The 25,460-nt window shown below is 34.8% G+C and overlaps 1 protein-coding gene across 6 annotated transcripts in view; it reads right to left on the bottom strand.

Moving 5' to 3' along the window:
- The window catches only part of FOXP2 (forkhead box P2), a 417,694-nt gene that overhangs the window by 75,918 nt on the left and 316,316 nt on the right, over positions 1 to 25,460 (bottom strand). The window contains exon 2 of one of the 6 annotated variants that reach the window (XM_062017538.1): positions 8,199 to 8,269. The exons of the other annotated variants lie outside the window; for them this stretch is intronic. The gene's annotated coding sequence lies outside the window, so the exon portion shown is untranslated. The remainder of the gene's footprint in view (positions 1 to 8,198; positions 8,270 to 25,460) is intronic. 6 annotated transcript variants of the gene reach the window in all.

The raw sequence follows: 25,460 nt of genomic DNA, 5'->3' as shown, positions 1-25,460 counted from the left end.
GTCACATCTTGAGGTAGTATTAGGTATCTGAACTTGACAAGGACCTCCTTAGAATACTATGTTCAATAATTTCATAGTATCTTATCATGAACCAGTGACTCTTAGGCCAGGTTTGTACTGAATATGTCTACTTGCCCTGGGCACTTCTTGTAGGCAACAGAAGACAATGTGCAAATCCATGGTTTAACTCAATCCATGTAAAAACAGAATCGCCTATGTCCATCTCTCTTTTCTACTATAAACACAACTTTGACTGACTTCTAAAAAGGGTATCTGGAGTTAAAAACTTTCAAAGTCCATAGGGTTCCTAGGTGATAGTAACAGAAAAACTCTTATGTACCTTGTGATGGGATGAAGCTGGAACACAAAAAGTTCCACTTAAACATAAGAAAAAACTATTTCACTGTGAGGGTGATGGAGCAGTGGCACAGGCTGCCCAGAGGTGTTGTGGAGTCTCCTTCCTTGGAGGTCTTCAAGACCCGCCTGGACATGTTCCTATGTGACCTGATCTAGGTGAACCTGCTTCTGCAGGGGGGTTGGACTAGATGATCTCTAAAGGTCCCTTCCAACCCCTACCATTCTATTATCAGTGATTCTATGATCCACACTAGTAATGCTGTTAACACAGACAGTTTGAGAAGAATATAGAAATCTTGCAAATAAACTGGGGTGAACAGACTTTCACAACATCTGGCAAGAAAAGAACTGAAGGCTGACCATGGCTTCAGCAACTGGTATCCTTTAAAAATTTCTGCCAGGCTGGTGACTCTCACCAGGCCTGTAGCCAGTCCCTGCTCCTGCTCTCACAGTACAGGTCACAATACTGGTTTCCTCAATATGCTGTTCCTTTCCCCAAACGCACTTTCATCAGCAGTCTTGGGAGACTGCCAATGCACAGTATATATTTAAGTACCTTCCATTTACTGAAATGTCACCTCCTTCATTAGACACAGGTGAGTGTCTCTGTCCTTTCCCTGTCTTTCTGTGTCACCTGCTAATGACATTTTTTTGTTCAAGACTGTGGAAATATTGTATTCTGTTTTCTCAGTCTCTCTTTTTAGTCTAAATTAATGCCTAGGCTTAGTATCAAAGTATGAAGTGTTACCTAGAGATGAGGCAAATTCACACTTTGCTTCAGAAATCACAAAGCACTCTCTTCAGCCACTGCTTAGGCATGCCCTGCAACGCACAGTACAGCTGAAATCCTCCCAACCTTATGAGCACATTTGCCATGGTAAAGCAACAACTCTTCCAAACTATGAAATAATAGACAGTTAGTCTGAGTTTGTTTATATTAAAAATTATGGCAAAACAATCTGTGTCCAATGGAAGTCAGATTTAGTACTGGTAGTGCAGATGATATTCAGAATTAGCTTATTGGAATGCACAAGTTGGTATAGGCACATACCATTAAATGACTGAAGGAGCCATCAAGATGGATCTTTAGTGATATGCTTGTTGAGAAACATGTTCCAAGTACGGATTTTTCTTACCACAAAAATATGGGACTAAAATGACTCAATTTCTTTAAAAGTTTTACTAAAATAGATCTAGGAAACATGCATCATTTAAAAAAGTTTTGAACTTCAAATGCAAAAAGTATTAAAATTACTTTCTTTTATCATTTTAATAACAATGTCTGATTTGTCAAAATAACAGTGAAAACTCTATAAATATCTGTTAAGGGATTATTCCAATAGCATGAAAAAACTCTAGAGAAGAAATGACACAGAATATAGAACTGTCACCATGCATTTGCATATAAAAGGCTCTTGAAAACCGACAGGCACATAAACAGAAAATACATGCTATAAAATTAGTAATTTTTAAGCATGAATCTTTAAATAAAGCTGGCAGAGCACCTTCATTTTAGCTAACTCATTCTTAAGAAGAATCACAAAAATGGTGCAGCACCTAGCAACATATTTTCTTCAGTCTTGTACACAGATAGTAGTTTGATTATTACAATGTTGGAGCATATCTTCATTAACTTACCTTGAAATACAGTTGACGTTTCTTGAATAATGTATTTTTGTTAAGGATGTCACTATGCATTTAAAAAATAAAAGTATTATTTATCTTTTCAAAAGACGATAAGAAGTGTGATTTATTAGACATCGGAGACTGCTTGTCAGAGAAAACATATATAGCACTCCCAGGGCTACTAAACAGAATGTATATTTTTGAAGTTCTTATGATGCAACGTTTGTAGGGAAATGAACAGCTTTAGTAGGCCTACCAAGAGATGAGAAACATTTTTGACTCAAATGTCCTTTTAATCGGAAGCAGAAGCAGCTCACTTCAAGCCACGTTCTGTATGAAACAAAAACCTAAATTTAAATTAATGCAAACTATATAAAATGTATATTGCTAAAAAAAACCCAGCAGTTGTCATAAGGAGACAGAAACAAACAGAAATATTTTACGTTTTTTAAACTGAAAATGTTGACGCCTTCAAAAATACACAAAAGTGGGTTTTGATGCATTTCATTTAGCAGCTGCAATGATCAGGGTCATGTCACACGTTCCATTCCCCCAGAGAATGAGGAGAACCTGGACAGGAGCTGAAACAACAGTGGGAACCTGAATTCAAGAGCCTCACTAGTCAAGAGTGCTGGTTACCCAGTAGGCATCAGAAACAGTATTTTCTCTCAACTACTCTGCTTCAAGTCGATATTGACACCCTATGCCCTGGGCTAGTGAGTGCCAAAGGCTCCTTCAGCACCCAGAGCTGCCTGACAGCTGGCTTTTCTCCCTGCTCCAAGGCTGAAAGGGGAGGAATTTGACTCCTTATTCACTCCAGAAACCTCAAAGAGCAACCAGTGTACTAAGATGGAGAAGGCGGTGGAAATATCTTCTCCATTAGTTTTGAAACTGACAAGCTTTCAAGTCCTTATTTTTAAAAATCTGTTGTGCAAAACTTCTTTTCATAGAAGCGTGTAGCATTTAATAAGGGAGTACTTTCCAAGGCTCCCCAAGCACTGGTCCACTGAACATTACAGATACACAGGAATCTGGTTTTACTTGTCCCTCTAGACACAAAATGAGTTAGTCATAAAGCTTTGATCCTATGAAAATTTAGTATTACTTACATCATAATGTAAATTTGAAATAAGCTCAGAACTTTCTGCAAGATTTGAGTCACAGACTGCCATTAACGTATTTTATGTTCAAACTTCTATTTGCCTCTCACTTTTATCTAGTTTTACAAACTACCCAGAGATTATCTTAAAAGATATTTATTCTAAGAGTAATAGATGTAGCTCCTTTGTCATACTATTTGGATTACCAGTAAAAAACGCTCACAAACTGATGTTCACTAAGTATACATGTAAGCATAGTTGCTGTAATCACTGATTAGCAATCTCATTAGAACTTATTCCATTAAAAGAAATAAGTCAAAATAAAAGCATTTCTTGTAAAAAAAAATATGCAAATCACAGAATAAAAAGACATAACTTATTTCTTTCTTCAAAATCAGAGTAAACTGTTTTGCTTTTGACACACATTTATACAAAAATGCTTTTACAGACTAAGCGAGGGAGATTCCACAACAGCTCCAGCAGAACTATTCCAGCACTTTCTTATTTTGTTTATTTTCCAAAAATTATTGGACATTTAGCACAAACCTCTTTTGGATTCCTTGCATCAATTAAAAAATTATTATTATTATTTTTACACATTAGAAGTATAAAAGTCTGCAAAAGTTTCACAAAGATATAATTGATGATGAAAAAAATAATGCCAGTTAAAGACAACATTATTATTTTGTAATGGAATGGTATAAAGAAATGCTTTTCACTACTACTCCCTTATTGAATTCTTGTTACAATAATTAAAACTTCATCAGCTATTTTTATGCTTGAGTACACCTTACAGACATAAAAAAATGCACATTTGTACCTAAATATCTGTCTCAGCTCTGAAATTAGTACTGATCTGAACTCAGCAGTGGCTTTGTCCCCTAGATAAAAACAGCAACTGTCCCTAGGACTGAGCCAAGAGTGAAGGTTGTTGTAAGACTTATTTTCCATCTGGAAGTGTAAACAAATTCAAAACTACAACTTTTTGTAAACCAAGACTGAAAATATAGCTAAGGTTCACAGGTGCTACAGTAATGTTTTTCTCTTGCCCAAATAAGCAGGAAAACAATCCATTTCTGAAATGAAAAATATGTGCAATAATCAACAGCATGAAATGGAATTTTTTTGCTTTACAAGTGACTGTGAAGGGCTAAACATATTATTTAGGAGTAACCCAGATATTTTTTTCATTGAAATAAAATTTTTACAATATGTAGTCATAAAAATATCAGTGAGGGAAATTTCAAAATGAAAGGTTTGCTTTGAGGGAAACTTGACTTTGACATTATGCATCATTGACAAACCAAAAATGAAAGAATGCTTCAGCTTCTTCGAACTATTTTTGTTAATGCAACAAATTTCAGAGTGTTTAAGTATTGCAAAGTCATTAATCAAAAATTTTGCAATATTTCATGAAGCTCTAATGAAATAGTCAGTGCTGCATCAATTGTATTGCTACTGGTAAAATACTTAATATTTTCTGATATATTTTTGATTCTTTTCCAGTGGCATAGTTCCTATTCCTAACCGTGGCAAATCCTACAGAGGCCAAAAAGATACTTTTCCTAAGCTGGTAAAGAAAACTCTGCTTATTTAATTTGAAAATTTTTCTGAAGTACAAGCAGAACAAGGTCTAGAAAAAAAAAAATAAGGAGAAAAAAAAGAGATCTGAATGATCAACTCAATTAAGAAGAGCAGTTAATGCTTATTACCAAGTTGTTAATGACAGATATCTTTAGCTTCCCTATAAACTTTATGAACGCTATACAAATATTAAACAGTGATAACAAACAGAAGGAAATTAGAGCAAGATTTACACATGGAAGGAGATCACAAATAGGACACCCAGCTAATAAAGAAAAGGATGTGCTGTTAGCATCTTCTTGTTTATAGAGTTGCCAAAGAGCTTTAGGATGACTATTCACCTTTCCTTGGAGAAGCAGCAAAGCTTTAGGGGTTGCCTAAATAGGTGTATGAATGCATCTATCTGTCTATGGTTTCTTCTAGACAGCAGTGATGACCCAGTCATTACTAGGAGTTTCTGAACAGCAAACTTACTAAAATAACTAAAGCCATACTCTTGCTAAGTTTTCTTAAATTAAGATAAGCGCTTTTTTACATGAATGAATTTTGAACAAAATCAAAGCACATCTCCCAGTTTAAGATGCAAAGGACCAGAGAAAATGAATGATTATAATCTCTCTGTTACTTTGTAGGGATGGCATGATGTGTGGGTTTTGGAAATTAACCCAGTGGGAAGTTTGAGTGCACAAGTTTTTGAAAAAAAATCTCTGAAACTCCCAGCTCACTCCAGCCACCTAGACTTCGCTGTGCATGGCATACTCAAAGGAAAGATAATAAAATTGAGGCTGAATAAAATTACTGCCTTTTGCAGTAACTATATTGTGGGGATGGACTTTAGCTCTTCAGTTAGTATCATTCTGCCTTTTAAACACTGAGGATGTAAAGACAATTACGAAACACAAGAATAAAGTAACTAGGCATTTATGTCTGCAACACCACCAGTACCGTCCTTACTTCAATATCTCAAAACAAATCCTCAAAGGTATTTTACTGTGGAGCACAAATGCCTCTTGCACTAGGCCAGATTGTTGGAAATGTGATTGCATAACATTCAAAAGAAACTGAAATTCCTAGAAGTTTGTATCGTATACAGTACATAATGTCATATTTCTTTGGCCAAATGGATTAGCAGACTGGATTTGTGAGCATCTTTTGAATATCTTAAAACCATTTTAGAGCAATTTTTCATATTGAACAACCTCTGAACATGTTTTACCACACTTTCCACAACATATATACACAAATTCCTTCCTACTGTAACATACCAAAGTGTTAAATGATATATATATAAGCTACAACGTTGCACTTAGACATATATATATGCATATTTTACATATTATTATGTATTACATACATACCAAATGTTAAACATGCTACATATTTCAGTAAAAAACTCAAAGTCTGACATATATAAAAACATACATTTTGATTTTTGTTGATCTCCCCTGTTCAAGTATAATTGGAAGAGCTACATAAACTCAGGAAATAAACCACTAACTATCCATTATCGAGGGAATATTGTTTTAACAAGATGTATGGAATCACATTATCATTCTATTAATTCAATAATCTTGATGTTGTTACAAGATTGAGACAGTTATCAAAGTAGGAGATTATTCTTGTATGTAAGTATCGCATCATTTAATGGGACAGAGATGTCACATAAACCAGAGCACCAAAAAAGATTACAAGTACAGGACTGAGCTTGCAGTGGCAATGAATTTATGGTGCTATATGTGTCTCCAACAAAATAACTGGTATCTGATAAGCACGTAGATATGGCTTGCTTTGAAACTGCTGTCTAGTGCTGATTTCATGAAACCCCTCACAAATAGATCTTTTATTTTACACTTACACACGTTCAAAATCTATACATACTTCCTACTGACAGTGGTTTGAAAGGTCTTTCATTAACTCAGCCTTGCAATGACAAATTCAAGAACACCTTCTCTTCTTTTGAAATTAAATAAATATTTATGGCAATTATTAGAAAACAACTGTATTCTTGACATTGGTCTTCGGTGTTTGCATGGGTTTTCAACTAAACCTCTCTCCTCAGAGAAAATTTAGGAATTATTTTTCATGATTTAGTACATTCCTGCTTAGTAACCAGTAGTTAAGCTAACATTTCTTACATTTTTTTTATTAATATAGTTTTAGTAAAAAAGAATAGGCTCTGGGCGTGCAGTTTGTTCTATTATTTGATCCCTGTGTGTAACTGGTAACAGTGCCCACCTCACACCTACATGCCATGCCAAAGTGTGAGACACAGAAATTCAAGGCAATCATAAACTAGTTCCATACATGTTTTTCTAGTCTCACAGCTCCTAGATCCTGCTGTATATGGATTGGTCTCACATCCATTTTGGAGACAGTAATACAACCATATGGTTGCAAGAAGATCTGAATATAATGAGTTTTTAAGCTGACTATAGGTCTGCAGGTAAAATATCAAGATTGTCCCTTATTTATAAATGCATAACATGATTATAAGATAGATGAATGGAGTCAGTTTCATTTCTGCTACTTTTAGCCTTAACTACTATGCATGTGCTGCCTTTCATTTAATATAGTTAATGACAGACACCATCTGAAGAGAACAGACTGCATTTGAACAACCATGTCTTTTGCTATCTGAGGTCATTAAAAAGGCACTATTGTTAACTATGAGGCTAAAATGCAACTGTGGCCTGTAAATGTAAATAAAAACTTGGAATTTTAGGTATGTCTGCATGTTACATACATATTTATGCATATGAACAAATAGAAGATGGATGGATGACATGGTGATTTAACAATGTGATGCCACATTGTTTAGAAATGATGTATTCAGACAAAGGCTAATTCAGAATCAAATACTGACAAGATTTAAGCCCAAGTATCTTTTGTATGTAATGACTAAATGTGAGCTTCTTAAGGCTATCAGCATAGAGGACAGAATTTTCTGAAAATATAACTGTACTTTTATTTTCTTCTGGTTGTATTAGGATCATAGAGTTGCCACCATTGAAACGATGTGACAATAGTTGAAAAAATGTTTACTTTAGTTGGACTAGATGATCTCTGGAGGTCCCTTCCAACCCTACAATTCTATGATAATAGCATCTGCTGCATTTGGTATTCCTCAGAAATCAATAGCGGAAGTTGTTACACAGGCAGTACGAATTGTACACTTTTCCACCTCGAGTCCGAGATTTATACAATAGTTAGTGAATACACAGTTGAGTTTGGGAATGGATTACTACAATCTGAAGCAGAATTGAAACTACCATCAAACTAACTGCAGGTAAAAGAGAGTTTGCATGGCCATTATACTGGCATCTCAAAAGTACAAGATGAGTCTGATATTGAGACATTTAAAAGACAAGAGGTCCCACTTAGTTGCTTTACTGCTGTTTTGTGTCAATCATGCTATTTGGCACAAAGCAATTGTTTTGTCAGGAATATTGTCTACATCCTAAGTGAAAAACAAAACTCTGAAAGCGAATGTGAGGGACAGAAACTATAGAAATGAGGAAAAATTTCACTTACATTTATCCAAGATGTCTGTCGCTATTACTGTTGAAACTCTGCTATGGGCTGAGGTCACAAGACCCTGTAAGCTAAAATAAAGAAGCTTCAGCTGAGGGTAACTGAAGCTGCAGCACATTAAAATACATTTTAAAGTTATAGGTATTGATTGGAGTTTTAGTTTTTTTATCTATTTTTCCTAAGGCGTGAAAAGTGATCTCTACTTTTTGGTCATTTTTCAAGCCTGGAGGAAAATATTATTGCCCTTCCTCATAATAAGTGTGTATGTATATTATATACAGTACATAATATGATAATATGATGGTTTGGAGTTGTCACATTATTCACATATGGTTAAACCATACATGACTCATGTAGATTCTCCCAAACAACACTAGAACAAAACCTTTAGATAACATCACATCATCATGTATGTAGAAAACGTGAATTGTATTTTTAAAAAGCTAGCTTAAAAATCTTCAAAAAGGAGTCAAAATGGATCACAGAAGGGTTTTTTTCCTTTCTATAAAATTCATTTTTTAATTATGTATTTCTGGGGGAAGCTGAAAACTTTTACATCTTAGAAATACCAAAATGACTTTAGAATTATTTTGTATACATATGAGTGCTGTAGTTTAAAAATCTATTGCATCTTAACCTTCCAGGGATTAATTGAAGTGTGTGATCTACTAGACAACTGGAATCTTCTCTTAACCTGAGATACAGAGACCGCACTGTTCGCTTCAGTAACAGATACTGAACAGATACTAAATTTGCCTCTAATTTTGGACTGAACATTTTCTCTTCTTGGCCAGAATTGTGATTTTGGGAAAAGAACTTACATGCAAAAGAAAAAAAAACCAAACAACAAAAAGCCGGAAAATACCATGGGAAATCGTTAGAGTTAACAGCAGAGATTTGTAATAACAGAACAAAAGAGACCAGTTAAGTTCAGTTGAGTGCACGATAAATAACCTGCAGTTTACTACCTCTACTAGGGCTGCATATGTTATCCATTTCTTTAAGTATACACTTGTATATATGCATGTGTAAACAGACATATGCAATGTGCATACACTAATTTTTAGGATGTCTTATAGTTGTTTCTGCATCTCAAATGAAGAAAAGCAATTCCAAAGAATACAAGAAATGAAAATAATCTGAACTACAGAAATCCTGAAGCAAATACAGCAAAACCACATGTATCCTATAGATTCAATACATGTGAAAGAATGACAAGCTGCCAAGAACTAAAGAGGAGTGGAATCTCTGCGCTTTCTAAGCAAAGTTTAAAAAAGGAATTTCTATCACATCACATTACACAGATGATTAGTTAATTTCTTACGCATCTATAATGTGACTTAGATGAGAATATATTTGATGAGAACTAAGGAACTATCAGGAATCGGTATTGTTTTGTTGTACCCAAATAAATAGCATGAACATTTAAAACTAAGAACTATAGTGAAACGGTTAGATGCTACAGGGATTTGTAAAAACCTAAATCTAGAAATCAACAGAATCCTACCTAACAAGGCAATCAAACATGTAACTTTAAGATGGTAAAGAATATCTTCTTGATATTCTTCATGATTCAAACAAAAATGATCACTGAGGAATATCATAGGTATAATTTTCCTTCACAGAAAGAGACTGCTGCATTTTAGATTTTTAGTAGAAAGAGTCACCAAATGGTCAAATGATAAGAATGGGGTAAGTGATAGATAAAATGTTTGTGATAGGAGCCTAAATAATTCACCTTTAGCACATCCATTTCAGCACTTAAATGACTAGCCTGAAGTTTCATGAATGCTTCTAAGACAATTAAAGAAGGTTTCCTAGTCTCAGTGCAATAGGATAGATTTCCCATCACCAGAACACTACATCCCAACTGGAACTAGTTCCTTGCCTTCACTTAATCAGAAACACTAACAAAAAATCATAGCAAGCTGAAACTAAATTAATTATTCTCCCCATGAGCAGAGAGAGTTCCATAACAGAATTTATGCAATCTAAACAGAGTGTGTTTGACTATGTAGAATGTAGTCTAATACACTGAGTGTGTAAAGAGGTAAAGCTCTATCGACAATAAGCAGTGATTTATTTAGAGGGGGGGAAAAAAAAAGAAGTGGGAATGGGGGAAATCTCTCTATGAAATACAGAAAGTCTATGCTGTAGTCATCTACATCCCAGTTAGTCTTCTGAGGTTACTTGTATAACTGAAGGAGAAAAATAAGCATTTGTGTGGCACAATTTATTAAATACTAATTAGATGTCTAAATCAGATCAGGTAAACTCTTTCTTAAAGCTGTTGACTATGTGTTGACAACAATAGGTTGACTAAAAGTGTCACCATTCACTAGGAATGGTGACAAAAGGCAGTTGAGCCTGGACTATTAAGGTGAATGGCAGAGAGGAGGTGTAACTACCTCTCCTCTAGTAAAATAAAGCCTTCTTCCAAGAGACCAACTATCTAAGGTGATTTCCCCTTAGTATGCACCTGAAGTAGTCATTTGAACTTATGTTAAATAGATGTAGAACTAGACTACTCTGTACTGACTTCATACATTCAGATTGCATCAGATACAGGTGATGCCCTCAAACTTATTCTAGATGAGCGGTACAACTGGCATCCACATTGGTTTGGAAAGAAAGCGCACTGCTGAAATAATCATTTAATTCTATCACCAGATGTATGGACATTCTTACAATACTCTATATAATACCTGAAGAAACCAACCAACCAAGTCCCTTCAATTTTGAAGAAAAAAATCTTGTAGAGTAAAATAAATGAAAATATTACGATCTACACATGCACATACACACACAGAGAAACCAGCTGAGGAATCTTTGGTACTAACACTGCTGTTTTAAAAAAATTGTTGAAAACATCAGCATGACGCTTCAGGAAGTCATCAACAGCTATTTAAGCAAACTTTTGTTTTGACTATAGTACTATAAATTAAAAAAAAGTATATAAAATCAGATGTAGCCCAAATTAAAAATAATAAATAGTAAAACCATGTTTTTATTGTACAGTGTCTCAGTATAAACTTTTCCAATATTATACACCCTTCAGCTTTACATGGCTTGTAAGATTAGATGTGACAGTAACATAGGCCTCTTTAGAGATACATGACCAACTTAGGCAACTAGCAAGGGAACAATCGCTATTTTGATAATCAATTTAAGAAATGAATTGAATTTCCAGAAATTATTTGAATGAAAATTAGCTCATAGCATGATGAGGGTTGGTACATTTGGCTTGAATAAATCAGGTGGATAAAAATAAAATAATAGAAAAAAACTCACACCATATTATTTTGTATATATTTATAGATTGATTCAAATTTATCAACTACAAAAATTAATCAGAAAGCAGACTGACAGCATCTCACACAACTTGGTGATCACCATAAATCCAGACAATGTATCAAATTTCATCAGAATAGAGGTCATGTTTTAAATGAAGGTAGAATTTGTTATGCATTATTCATCCATCTGAAAATATTACAAGGTAGGACAACTTTTTTATAGTTTATTACCATAGCATATTACAAAATGCATTTGTAAAATAAATGTTTAACCGATGGGTCTATGACAAGTTGTTGCAATGCATATTATAAGATGCAAATATTGTTACAATACGTGTGCATGTTTAATGCATGAATTACAGTTATCAGGCATGGTATAAATTGTCATAAAATTTAACAAATTACAGTAAGTATTTATAAATGGCATCTAAATACAAAGTGTGCGCAGAGAAGTAAATGGTACTAAAATTAATTCTTTTATGAAGTCTCTTTTTTTCCTTGTTGTTTTACTCAGAACAAGTCAAGCAGGTGATTCTTTCATTTGGATCCTATTAAGCAACATCTGAGATAAATTCTTCTTGATAAGCTTCCAAGGCAGACAGAAACTTCAGTCTTCAGAAGATTTCCAGAACAAAACTTCAGACAGTTCTCCAGCAACTATGCAGCATTGATTGGCTTTAACAACACCTTCCCTTTTTTTTTTTTTTATAATGGAGAATGAAAATGCACTGCATTCGGACTTCTACAAACAAATTTTCTGAGGAGGCAAACTGTTGAAATCTTGCCTCATAATTCTTTGTGTACTCATCAGAAAAAACAATTTCAACAGAGAACGGAAGAAATAACTTTATCATTCAAATTTTGTGTGCTTGATCAGTGATACTATGTGTACAGAAATTGAACTATGGAAGTCTTGCATATGCTATTATAGGATTTTTTTATAATTCAATACTGTATACCTAAACATTGATCAGAAAAAAAAAAAGTATTTATGGTTTTTGGCATACGTGTAGAATATAAACAAAGAGCTTTCACCAAGACATTTCCCATATAACTACAGAAACAGAATTTGTCCGCTTGAAAGAGAAATTTATATACGTTCCTTCTATAAGAGTCAGACTAAATGGCAGATGAGGTCCTGAAAATAATTTAAAAAAAGTCCTTACTTCCAAAATTGTCTGATAATTGTCAAGGAAAAAAAGATATTAGATAGAGTAAGACACAGGGAGAACGTAACTAAAGGGAGATACCGTAGTCATGTCCTGCAAGCTTTTGTGCAGAGATTTTCTGGTACAGGAAATCACTCATAATTAAAATATAGAACACTTTAATGATTTCACTGTAACTAAATAATGTTATAGATCTCGTTTGAATCTGTCAGGTTTCAGCTGCTGAAGAAGTTGATCTCCAGCTTGTGAAGAACAAAGAGCATTAGCAGGATCTGAGAAGTCTAATCCTATCACAGGAATGTTGACATTGTTCTCTCTTAATTTTCTCTAATGTGATTGAATGTCTGGAAACGAGACATAAATATAATCAAGCAAGAACTGAAGCACTAATTTTGACAGAACAAGCAAGGAAAAAAAAATCCCAAACTTTACATTTTTTTAAAAATAAACTTACAAATTTAGAGATGAAAAATCTATTTCAAGCTTTTGAATAAAAAGAGTATTTGCAACCCTGGGAGAATGGAAAAGGGAAAGATCTTCAGCTTTTATCCTGTCTTACCATCTCATCCTTCCTACCGTTTGTAATACACCTGGAGCAGGCAGTTACAGGCTATTAGAATCTGACTCAGTATCACCTACTCTAATACTCCTCTGGACATAACGTACTTAGGAATTTGAATTCTGGGCTGGTATCAAATGCAATGAAAGGCAACATCTCAGTAGGAGGACTCAGTGTATGCATTACTAGCTGTAGCTTAACAAAGCTTATTCTAGACCAGTTTTACAAGGAAGTACAGAAATGTGTCTGAGGAACACTCTTCCCTTCTCATCTGTGGAACCATGAAACATTTTCAGTTGTGCACTATGTATTTCCACACTGAAAGCTTTAGTGAAAGAACTAAAATAGGGTTCCTGATGCAGACACGTTCACAGCAGACTTGCAGCCCTACTGAGAAAAAGACATATTCAACTATGGGGCACTCCTGCTATCTGCATGTCTTTGAGGTCAACCGTAAACCATTCCTTCTTGTGTGTGTATGTTGTTTCCTGAAGATGTGAACATTTGGGCGAAATGATTTAACAATCAGGTCTTGGATAAGAGTAACCATCTCAAAGTTAAACTGAAGGTCAAGAGGATACTGCTCAGAAGTGTGAAAAATGCTGTGTAAGATACTCCCCCATCCTTCCAGCAACAGGCATCACTCCCTGCTTTCTTGTGACACTGCTGGTACTGTCAACCTTATGAATAAATGTGGAGAAGTAACAAAATCAATCCAACAGAGCTAAAATCCCCCAAACACAACAGATAACAAAACCAAAACAGAAAACAAAATTATCAAAATGTCCTAGACTAAAATGAGGCTGGAAAAAGACAATGAAAAGATGAATATCGTGAATAAAATTGGCAATAAGCAGTTTCTATTTTTCATATGTTGTTTTATCCTTCCGAGTGTAACGTGACAAAAAACCGATATACACTGCAGACAGTGTTTAATAAAGGAAGTGGTCTTACCAACATTTACAGCTGTTATGCTATTATAGAAGCTGGATAATCATTAATGAGTAGAGTAATTCTCTACATACATTTCCACAGCTGACATTGCATTCTTCTTTGTTGAGTAGGCACTTCTCTCTTTGGCAGAATGATTCAACAGAAACAAGGGAGCCAACATAGAGAAACGTAGTCAATTGGACAAATTGAAGGATATTTTCAGTCCTAAAGGATTCCAGTATTTGCATGATCTGTGATACGATTATAGTGTTATATAGGATAAATGATAGATATTCTTCAAGGGCATACAGTCCAAGCTTAGAGTGGCAGAAATGGAACTATGACCGGAAGTCTCATGCTTTCTTTCATTGCACAATTGAGGTGGAAGCTTTTTCACTTAGACAATTGAATGAGAATCACTTTTTTTTGGCAGGAATAATACAAAGACACTGAAGCATTTGCTCCAATAAGAGACTCAGGTCATAAAAACAGTATCTTCTATGCAGTCATATAGAGACTGCAACTAATACAGTGTTCCTGGAACATGAACCATGAAGAGGCTGTGATCAGTTTCGTTCTTAATAAAGTCTAGAATCGTAAAACTGTAAAACAGGACAGGACTGAGAGAGTGAGTATAAAGCACAACAAAGTACTAGACAAGTAAGTCATATATGAGAAATCTCTACAGACAATTCACAAGAATGTGTATACATATAGGTATATCAAAAAGCTAATTCACTTACCTGTACACAAAGACAGGTCTAGTGTAGTTTGGGTAATTGATTTGTGTAAATAAAACGATATCATGTTTTTTAGGAACCAAAGCTCCTTCAGTTTTTCAAATATCAAGTTTTATCTACCTGCTCAAGATTTAGAGAGTAAAAGAATTTCACAGCTATCAAACACAGGTTTTATTTTTCTGAACTAAGAAATTATTATTAACACTATTAATAAAAGTAGGAAATTAATATTACAATTTATGCTATTATTTTTTTAGAAACAAGCTGAATTACCTCTGTAATTAGAAAAAGTCAACCCGGTTTTGAAAGAATAGCTCACAGATAAATTCTATTACACAGCAGACTCTCACACAGAGATAAATATGAATGGGGACAAAACCATACTCCTGTGGCTTTCAGATTACAGCTTTGCTAGGAGTTACATACAGACACAATGTATGGTCTGAAACAGTTAGACTGCATAAGAGAAGTATCTAGAGAAATGGAAAAAAGAAATGATTCTTCTTCAGGATACTGAGTGGTATTTTTGTATTAAAATGAAACATTCCAAATTCAGCACAACTTCATGAGATTATACATAAAATGAAAATGGTTTACATTTTTTCAATCAGCAAACTTACCAATTTTAATAAATCTTCGTTTGTTTTTGTGTTTACAGTAGACTAAAGAAAGATGTGCATGTTATAGGAAGACAAAATTTGTTTCCTCTCTCACACTGTGAGAATTCTTAATTTTTAACAATTGGTGCAAAAGATCACATTATCAGTGTAGGCAGTTAAATTACTCCTTCGGTATGTATCATATTCATCAACACTGTCTTCGACCACCATGGCATTCACTTACTTACCATTCTATATTCCTCTGGAGGGCCACAAAGTCATCTCTAATCTCGATAAGGCTAAATAACTTTTTTGGTCATCTTTGAATCCTGACACATAGGATATCCTTCAGCCCATTTTCCAGTTCATTAATAAGTATGTTAAACAATGCTGTTTAATGTACAGGTCAGCAGTAGACAGAAATGTTAACCTTTTGCCATGCTGAAAATTGACAATTTACTCTTACTTAATCTTCTGTCTCATAACTTGTTTCTATAACTTTCACCCACAACTATTCTGTTTTCTTAATAATCACTTGTGAAGAACTGTCAAAGGGTTTTTGAATCATATCTCTTGGTTTAAAAAAAATATTTATTTTTGAGCAATTCACAAAGATTTTATATAGATTGTAAATACTAAAGACTTCTTAATAGATGCAATACAGATGTGTGTGCTCTGTAATTTCAGTAAACTTTGAAGCCACAGAAGAAGAGCATGATTTGTCCCCCAGAAAGGTCAGACCACCAAAAACTTCCAGTCGAATCAGTAATCCAGAAAAATTAATTATAAGGTCCTGTTTTTATCCTGTTAGAATGAAGCACTTCAATGCACATGGTAAATCACACAGACGATGAAATGCTCAGAAGCAGTATCAGGTGCAGCAGCATGGGAATTACTGCAACAGCACAAAGGCTCCCACGCTGCTGACCAGGAAGACACTGTAGGCACTGCAAAGACACAGAGTAAAATGATTGTACTATGTGAGACAAGAGTTGACAGTGATAGACTGATAGGAAATACCTGTCATGATAGCAGGCAATATATGTGCCTAAGCTTTCTATACATAAACTGGAGAAGTCTGAATGACTGACTTGGAGGAGGATAATGAGGTACCTCACAATCATTACAGACAGCAGAGGAGAAAATACAATAGGGCTTATCTGAAAATCTAAAAGTAGGAAATTAATGGCTCATTTTTTTTCCCTACTTTATGAGGAATAATGGGTATCGTGAAGTCAGTCTGTGAAGGATTATAAAACCGAAAACAAACTGCCTGTATTTGATGCTTTGAAGGGGAACTGGGGAAAGACACAGAGAGAGATGTTAAGGAAATAATCTGTGCAGAACAGTGGCAGCAATGAGACAAGATGACATTTGTCATGTGCTGAAAAGAGGCCAGCTGTGGCAACTGAAATGTGGAGAACCTGCATGAGAGTTTCAGCTCAGCGCACAGTTGCAAAGCTGTACCTTAGCATGGCTGTGAGGAATAGGAAACATATTCTAATTCAAGATATTGTTTACGTTCCAAGCTTTACACAACCAACATGCACATACAGTTGATAGTGATGGAAAAAGGAGCTGAGAGAAGAAAAATATTTCCTGTTGGTCTTTAAGTATTCTAAGCATCCACAGGTTGGCAGAAATAAGATGGGATGAGTTTTATTTGTTTGGGGGTTTTTTAGGGTTTTTTTTAATTATTAATAGAGGAAACAGAGTCTGGAGTACAGATCACAAAGCCGATGATTAGGTTTCTTACTAAGAGTAACTACAGTAAAGATTATCTGAAGAAAATAGTAAAGGAGCAATTAGAAGCACAGAAAGAAAACCAGGAAACTGTAGGATGAAACTGGGAGAAGACAATCTCCCTCCAGTTATTGAGAAGAGCATGCCTACTGAGCTCACAAACTGACTAAGGGGAAACAGTGAATGGATGAGCAAAAGAAGACAATGAAAGCACCAGCTTCAACTACAAATTTCTCATCAACTTTGTCCTCTTCAATTATGACATAAAAATTATTTTTTCATATTTTTTTCTGTCAATTTCCCTTTCATGGCAGAAGCCACTTAAATTCTCTGAAAAGAAAACAAAATCAACACAAGAGCACAGTTGACAAAATCTATTGCTATTAGTGGCACTATCAGCTCAGCCATAGAAGAAACCAATAAAAAGTGAGAGAATGTGCTGAATCCAAGAGTCTATCCTTGGACACTTGTTATAAGAAGTCATGTTCAGTTACAATTGTGTATAGATTATGCACGAAAGAAGGTAAAGTTTTGATCTTGCTGATTAGTCAATAACACCTGGTAGTTTCTCAGCAGTTGAAGATAAATTTCCCTTTTGGAATTATAGAAGACAGTTCTTCTACTAACACTGTCTACAAGAAAAACCATTGTAAATATCCCCAAACCAGTTACTGATGTATGGAAATTGGACTCTGGATATGGTAAGGTGTTTGATGTAAGCGAATAACCAAGAAATACAGAAAGTGTTAAGATCCACAAACTCTTATGATTGTGAACTTTTTTTTGGAATGCTTAGGGCAATGTGTATCTACTCTTTTGTCAATGGCATCTGATGACATTTAAAGTATATACAACTGCTCCAGACATCATTACTTTATTTACTTGATATTTCCTAGCACTAAACCAAACATATTTTAATACAGCCAAGATGAAATGAGGGAACATAGTAAGTAGAAATTTTTAATACTTTTTTATTTTTGATTGTGACATCGTACTCAGAAATACTAAGAACTGGCTAATAACAGTGGAAATGGGTCCCAAGGAATGAAAAAGACCAGCTGATAACTCAAGACTCAAAGCTCATGGTAAAGTAGATGACAGTGTTAAGCGTAAAGTAAGGACTTAATGTAAGATGCACCTGTACAGAAATGCAGAGTTAATTTCAGAGTACTTTGTAAATAAAAACTCAAACAGCTCTAAAGCACCCCATGAATGAGAAAAAGCTCAGTGACAGAAAGAAGGATCAATACTAAACCTTTACTTCTATGCTTGCAGTCTGAACCTGAAAAAACCCATCATTGTTTTGGAATTAAAATAGGTGCTGACGATGTTAAAGACTGTGAGTCATGAAATAACTAGGAAAAATGGTTAATTCTGTACAGTTTAATCAGCAGACCTTTTTTTTCCTGATTAATACTATTTCATTTAAACTTCCAACTTTAGCATTATGTTGTGAACTTAAATGTTAAGATCCTTGCAAGTTCCATTTGTTCTTTTCACTATATATGAGGTAGTAATTTTGTTGTATTAATTTGTATTATGTGATTGATAACACTAAGGTGTGTAGCTTGCTGAGTTTGTACCAAATAAGCATTTTAGCCGGACCAAGCGTAAGTGGCCACTCCACCAACAGTCAGGAGAAGCTGGGATAAACAGACACTTCAGCTCCCTTATATGCTCTCACCAGCAGTGTCTCACCTAGTTCCAGGGATATCCCCCACCTTGAGGAAGACCTAGTGCTGCTAAAAACTTACAGAACTGCTAATATAATGCTAAAACTGACATTACATTGCTATAGATGGTATAGAATATGCTTATGTGTGCATATGCGTATGTGTATAGATGTTACTCTGTAGTTTGAATATAAGTGCATTACTACGTGCTGCAAAGTAAAAGATTGTTCCTTATAGACTGACAAATGTGGCTATGGATTTGTGTTTATAGCTGATATCAGATGAAGATAAAGTGTTAATTTATATGTAACAGACAGCAGGTAGTCTACAGGTATCTCCGAGGTAGTCTAGAGATACCTCCTGTATCAATAACATACCGAATGCTCCTCCTTAGTCAACATCTATTCATTCACTAGTTTGCACAGAGATTAAAGAGAAAAAAAAAACAAACACCCAAACAATCTAATGGACGAGATATTCACTCATATGAAAGTAAACCTAACCATGATTTAGCAAAAGATACTATTAGCTAAGGTCCTAATAATCAAAGTGATGTAGCTGAAAATGAGAGACTAAAACAGTAAAGATTTTTTCTTATCAGATACAGACATAATCTTCAGATGTTATAAACTGATGAAACTCACCACTTGCTTGATACAAATTATGTTGCTGACGATAAAGTGCATTTTGTGAGAAACCACTTTGCCATCAAGTGACAATTTTATTTGCAGCAGGAAGGAGAACATCTCCGCAAAAACACTCCATTAAATTTTTCATTGTTGCAGTCTGTGTTGGACTTGGCTGTTCGGGGCAACTATTTCAAAATACTGTACTGATACAAAATACAATGTGAAGGTAACAGAGCACTGGCACAGGCTGCCCAGGGAGGGTTTGGACTCTCGATGTCTCGAATACTGTGTCCAGTTTTGGGTCCCTTTCCTCAAGAAGGACATTGATGTGCTGGAGAGGATCCAGAGGTGGGATACCAAGCTAGTAAAGGACTTGGAGCATATCTCATCTGAGGAACAGCTGATGGATCTGCAGTTGTTTTGCTTGGAGAAAAGAAGGCTGAAGGGAGATCTTATTGCTCCCTACAACTATTTGAAATGAAGCTGTAGGGAGGAAGGGGTCTGTCTGTTGTCCCTAGTAAGAAGCAACAGAACAAGAGGAAATGGCGTAAAGCTGCACCAGGGGAGGTTCAGGATGGACATTAGGAGGAATTTCTTTCCTGAAAGGGTTGTAAGGCATTGGAACAGCCTGCCCAGGGAGGTGGTGGAGTCACCATCCCTGGAAGTGTTTAAGAGATGGATGGATGTTACACTTAGGGAAATGGTCTAGTGGTTTGATAGGGCTGGGACAAAGGTTGGACTCAATAAGCTGGCCTCTTCCAGCTGAAACGAATCTATGATTCTATAACAGAGGAGACATTTGAAATAATGGACTAGATCTTCCCTGTGTTTAAAAAGGCAGAATGATAGAAAATCTGTGAGAATTTTGTCCAGTAAAAGGTTTGCCTGAGAGTCTTCTGCAAAAGTATTACTGAAGTTTACAGGACAAGAACACACATATTACATGTTGTTGAAAGGTATCGCTTTTCATGTCATATTAAAACTCACTTTAGTTGTAGACTTCAATGAAACTCTGCTCTGCAAGACTCAAAAAGCAGTGCTGTTTTATGGGGAAAAAAGGCACAAGGGGTTGTGTATGAAGAATGTATTCTAGAACCTCAGAAATCTCAATTATTTTGTGACTTTTAAAATCTTCCTTTTAAATATATGGAATAGCACTTACTGAATTACAGCTTATTGGTGGATCAAAACATACATATAGAAGGAAGCTAGTGTTCATTTCAACAGATTTTCTGTACTACACAACAAGGATTTCCCTTCTGTAATGGAATTTCCCTTTCAAATAAAATTAACAAAACCAAAACTGTATGTCTCCAAAACTCCTAATGAGCTGCCTGTAACATTCAATAAAAATATTAATGAGACAAACATCTCTAAGTAAACCTTTTATCAAATAAGAAGCAAAACATTTTTTTTATTTGTCCATATTTTAAATGCTGTCTTCAACCTCAGAGACATTCTTCACATGAACATTCACATTTTCTATTAAACTGCTATTTTAGACAGTACTCTGTGTCGTATGATCCTCTTAATCCACAATTCAGGACTGATAATCATTCTTTCTTTTGTACATTTCTAGGGATCTGCTGAAATGCTTGGCTGCCTAAACTACAGTAATTTCCTTTATGCAATTGTAAATTAAATATTGTAGAAGTGAAGACTGATTTTTAAAAAAATATTTTTCCTTTTAAGAAACCTAATACAGCAAAATAAATTCAAGAGGAAGAGACATCCACAGCTCTACAGGAACATGGGAAGACAGAACAGAACACACAGAAGAAATAATAATTTTAGCTACATTTTATGTACTTTTGTCCAAGCTGATACTACATAAACATAGAGCTTGCTTGCATTGTTTTTATCTTGCAATACTTCTTTCTCATCTTTTTAATATACCAGTGAAGAATACTGACCAAATAATGAATGTTTCCCCCACTCCTTATTGATCATTTTTCAAGGAAAAATGCAAGTATTACCTTATGTTCTGTCAGTTCAAACTGAGCCAAACTGACTCAGTCCAGTTAAACAAATATATTTCCTGGAATATCACATGACCAAAACCCAAATTTGAATAAGAGTGATAAGAATTAAAAAAAAAAACCATCAAAACCAAAAATAGTGTGGCACTACCAATGTTTTCATTAGGTTGCAATGAAAAGAGAAAAGATTGCAAGGCTATGCTATAACTTAAGGAATGCAGTATCTTATTTTAATTACTAGTAATATTAGACAACAAATCCATATGAAATTGCATTGCATATAGAAAATTCACTCAAAGAAGCATCCCTTTTTCACTTAAGGATGATGATTAACCCATAAAGCCCTAAAACTACCAAATACTTTCACAAATAGGGAACACCAAACTTTTATCAGTCTATCAAAGATGCTATGATAATTAATTAGATTCTCTGAAAAGTTATCCAGCTAAAAGATGCTTAAGATGGTTAATACACAGATCCAAGTTTGGGAAATGAGTATATAAAATTATAACTTTATTTGTTTGTCTGTGCTTTACACATTTGTTTGGATATTTATAAGAAGATCCAACCACTGGAATTGCTGAGACTCAGAAGTACTAAACCAAAACCAAATCCAAGTCACTGCCTATTCACTATGTAGACCCTGTCTTTATTACCTAGTTATTCCTGATGGACATCAGTGAGATCTTTCAAAGAGAAGATGATGGTACCACCACTGGCTGGAAATTGAGCTGCGTTTTTTCTCCAGCACTAATGAAACCAGTCTATTTCACATCAGATTAAACATAGAAAGAGGTTGAAGTCATAGACTTGAATAGATAGTATGCTTTCACATAGGGTTTTTTTCAATTACATATATGAAGGACTGAAATACCATTTTTCTTTTATTTCTAAATCTTTTTCCTCTTTTGTAATCTAAGGTCTCCCTTACAGGTTCTAACTTTGAAAACAAAAACCGCTTAATTTCTTTTCAAATGCACCTCTAGTGTCAAAGAGGGTTTCATATAATCCTACCTCCCCTTTCTATTTAGAGAAGAGAAACATAAATGGACCTACTCTATAATTTGACATTTTTCTAGCAGTTATATATAAAACACAAGTACTCTTTAAGTAAGTGAATACTGAGGTTAGTTATTTTCACACGGAAATTTCATCTGATTGTCACGATGACTGCAGTGTTTCACTCTGCCATTTGATCCATTGGATTCCTCTCAGTATAGATCCTGAAGGATCAGCAGTTTGGAAAGATAATATGGGAAAAGTACAATGTTTGAAGAGTCTCTTTCTTACTTCAATATAAAATAAATTAAAAAAATATTTAAAAAGGTCAGCCATTATTTTCATTTGAACAGCAGTGCTAAATGTCAAAGTGGCTGGTTATAAGTAAGCTTGTAAAGTGACTATTTAAACCACACAAGTGCTAATGTAAGCACCTGAGCAAAGTAATCTGAAAGACCAGACAAGAAAGTACTTCATTTAGTACAAAGATATCTGTAAATAAATAAAGAAGTCCTCCTTCAAGGGTTCCACTATGATCCCACAGATCTAATCATTAAATATACTTCATGTGAAGTTGATCTGGCACTGATATATTCTTGTACAGAGCGTTATTGTACTCAAGTATTGTGCAAGAAGTAATTAATTTGCACTTAAATCACCTTCATGCATGAAGTATTGACATTTCCATTTTACAGATGGGAAAACTGAGCCATTGAGATTACAGATGGCTTGCTCAAAATTATTTGTCATATTAGTGGCATTGGACAATAAAATTCAAAAGATAAATCCACTTAGAGAGTACCTGACTCGCTGAGTGCTGAGCCATTCAACTCTAGACAAGCAAAGTGAAAAATCTAATTTCTCTTTGACAACACATTCCAGGTCATAAATGTCCCTTTTCTACCAGTAACAGGAATATTCATATGTTTACAGTTAAGTTTATCTCAAGAGCTTGTTAAATCAACACTACATGGATGCTGTGAGAGAATGCAGTTCTGGGGACCCAGCACATCATGCTGCCATTCCCACCCTCTGCATGCATAATGGAAAAGAAAATTCAAAAGCAAAGTGAGCCATAAGAAATTCTGAGTACATTTACAAAAGGATGTATATGTACTTTGGTCCTATTTGTGTATAATTCTTTCCATGGGCACATTATAACTGTACTGGTTTCCACAATACTGGTAGCCAAAACAAAATGGTTATAACCAGATTGATATAATACCTGCAGGGTAAGGATGAGGATCAGAGACTGCTTGTCTGAGATTAAGTGCCTCATGTGGTCTTCCCCAGGTTTGGGGTAAACATAAAAGAGATGGTAGGAAGATATAAAAATATCTTGTGACCTCAATGAATTCAAATAAATATAATCTGCCCTAACTGGAATTTCCTATCAGAAACCAGCAAACAGATTTCCATCTAAATTATTTTGTCAACAGCATGGTGGTATACTTGCTAACCTTATTTGGCACCAGTGAATAATTAGATACACAGGGGTGTGACTCCAATTGAAGGTGTTGGCATTGTAGCACTCTGTGAAAATATTAACTATGAGGTTAACTCCAATTTTCTCTTCTTTAATTAAATGCACATGGTACTAATGAGGTAACCTACTGTTCCTTGATAGCACTAATTAGCTAAGAGGAGAGTACACTCTCACACTGCAATTTAAACCTAAAAATAAGGTTGAAATATGCTAATTGCAGGCAATTTAAAACAGTACAAGTTGTAGAACTAGTCATAATAAGAGAAACTGACTGCTTTACAGCTCTGCAGCTGTAACTTTGGTTAAAATCAAAACACTCCACACAGTTTTAGAATGATTTGGCAAAGTATCCACTAGCCTCTTCAAAAATTGTTACTTAATTTACAGTATACAAAATAAAAGGGAAAAAAAGAGAAAACTCTTACTTGCTCATCCAGGAAAAGACAAATAATGCCTGATAAATTAGAACATAATTTGACAAAGTCTATGTAGAAAAATATCTTTTGTTTAGATCAGCTTGAAGGTCTGAGTTTTCCTAAACACTTCAAGTCTTATTTGGAGAGGTGTTAACCAGCTGCAACTTACACTGACGTCAATGGAGTCCAACTCAACTGAGTCTGGCCCTAAAATTAGACTTTTGAATGAAAAAAACTTCAACCCAGGAATAAAGAACACATTTTCTTTAGGGAAATAATTTTAAAGAACGAATCTGAGATTCTACCTACAGTTTTGAAGTTCCTGAAATAATAACATTTTGTACTGTAACTTTGAGTGTATTCTTTATCATGTAAGACTATAGATAGTTCAGCTCAGCCAGTGAATTTAGACAAAGTTGCACAACACATTCGTTGTAACAATATCAAATTTCTTGATGTAGAGCTCCTACTGTCAAGCAGAGAAGAGGTGACAGACAATAGTTTTTTTGCTGTACAAGCTATTCTGCTGACTAATGCCTGGAGTGACAGTGGCCTAAGCTTTGGCAGAAATAGATTGCTTTTTTAATTTTTATTTTTCTCCTTTACTGAGAAAGAGTAGCAACAACATCTACAAAATGGAGGTCTTGACTGAATACAGGCTCAGGAAAAGCCTTGAAGTGAATCAACACAGCATCTCCCACAAACCAAAATCATTAATTATTTTCTGAATTGCCAAAGCAAATAAACATTAAAGAAAGTGATAACATGTACAATGTCATTCCAGAAAGAAATAAAATCTGTTCATATATATCCATAGATATGAATGCATGCTGCAGATCTTATAATTGGCAAACTTCCATAAGGCATAAGGAATGGTCAATAAAATGTATATAATGTCTAGCTTTGCACTACATCTTTTAAAATCAGATATATATGCCTACAGTTCATTTTTCAGGCATTCAAAATTTTTCCCTTTAAAAATGTTACATCTATACTGCTGTTGGGTCTAGCTCCCTAATTGAAGGCAATAAAGCCATACTGCAG

The sequence above is a fragment of the Colius striatus genome, chromosome 1 (assembly GCF_028858725.1).
Source record: "Colius striatus isolate bColStr4 chromosome 1, bColStr4.1.hap1, whole genome shotgun sequence".
Taxonomy (NCBI): domain Eukaryota; kingdom Metazoa; phylum Chordata; class Aves; order Coliiformes; family Coliidae; genus Colius; species Colius striatus.
The sequence above is the reverse complement of the archived record's forward strand: the minus strand, read 5'-3'. Positions and strand labels throughout refer to the sequence as shown.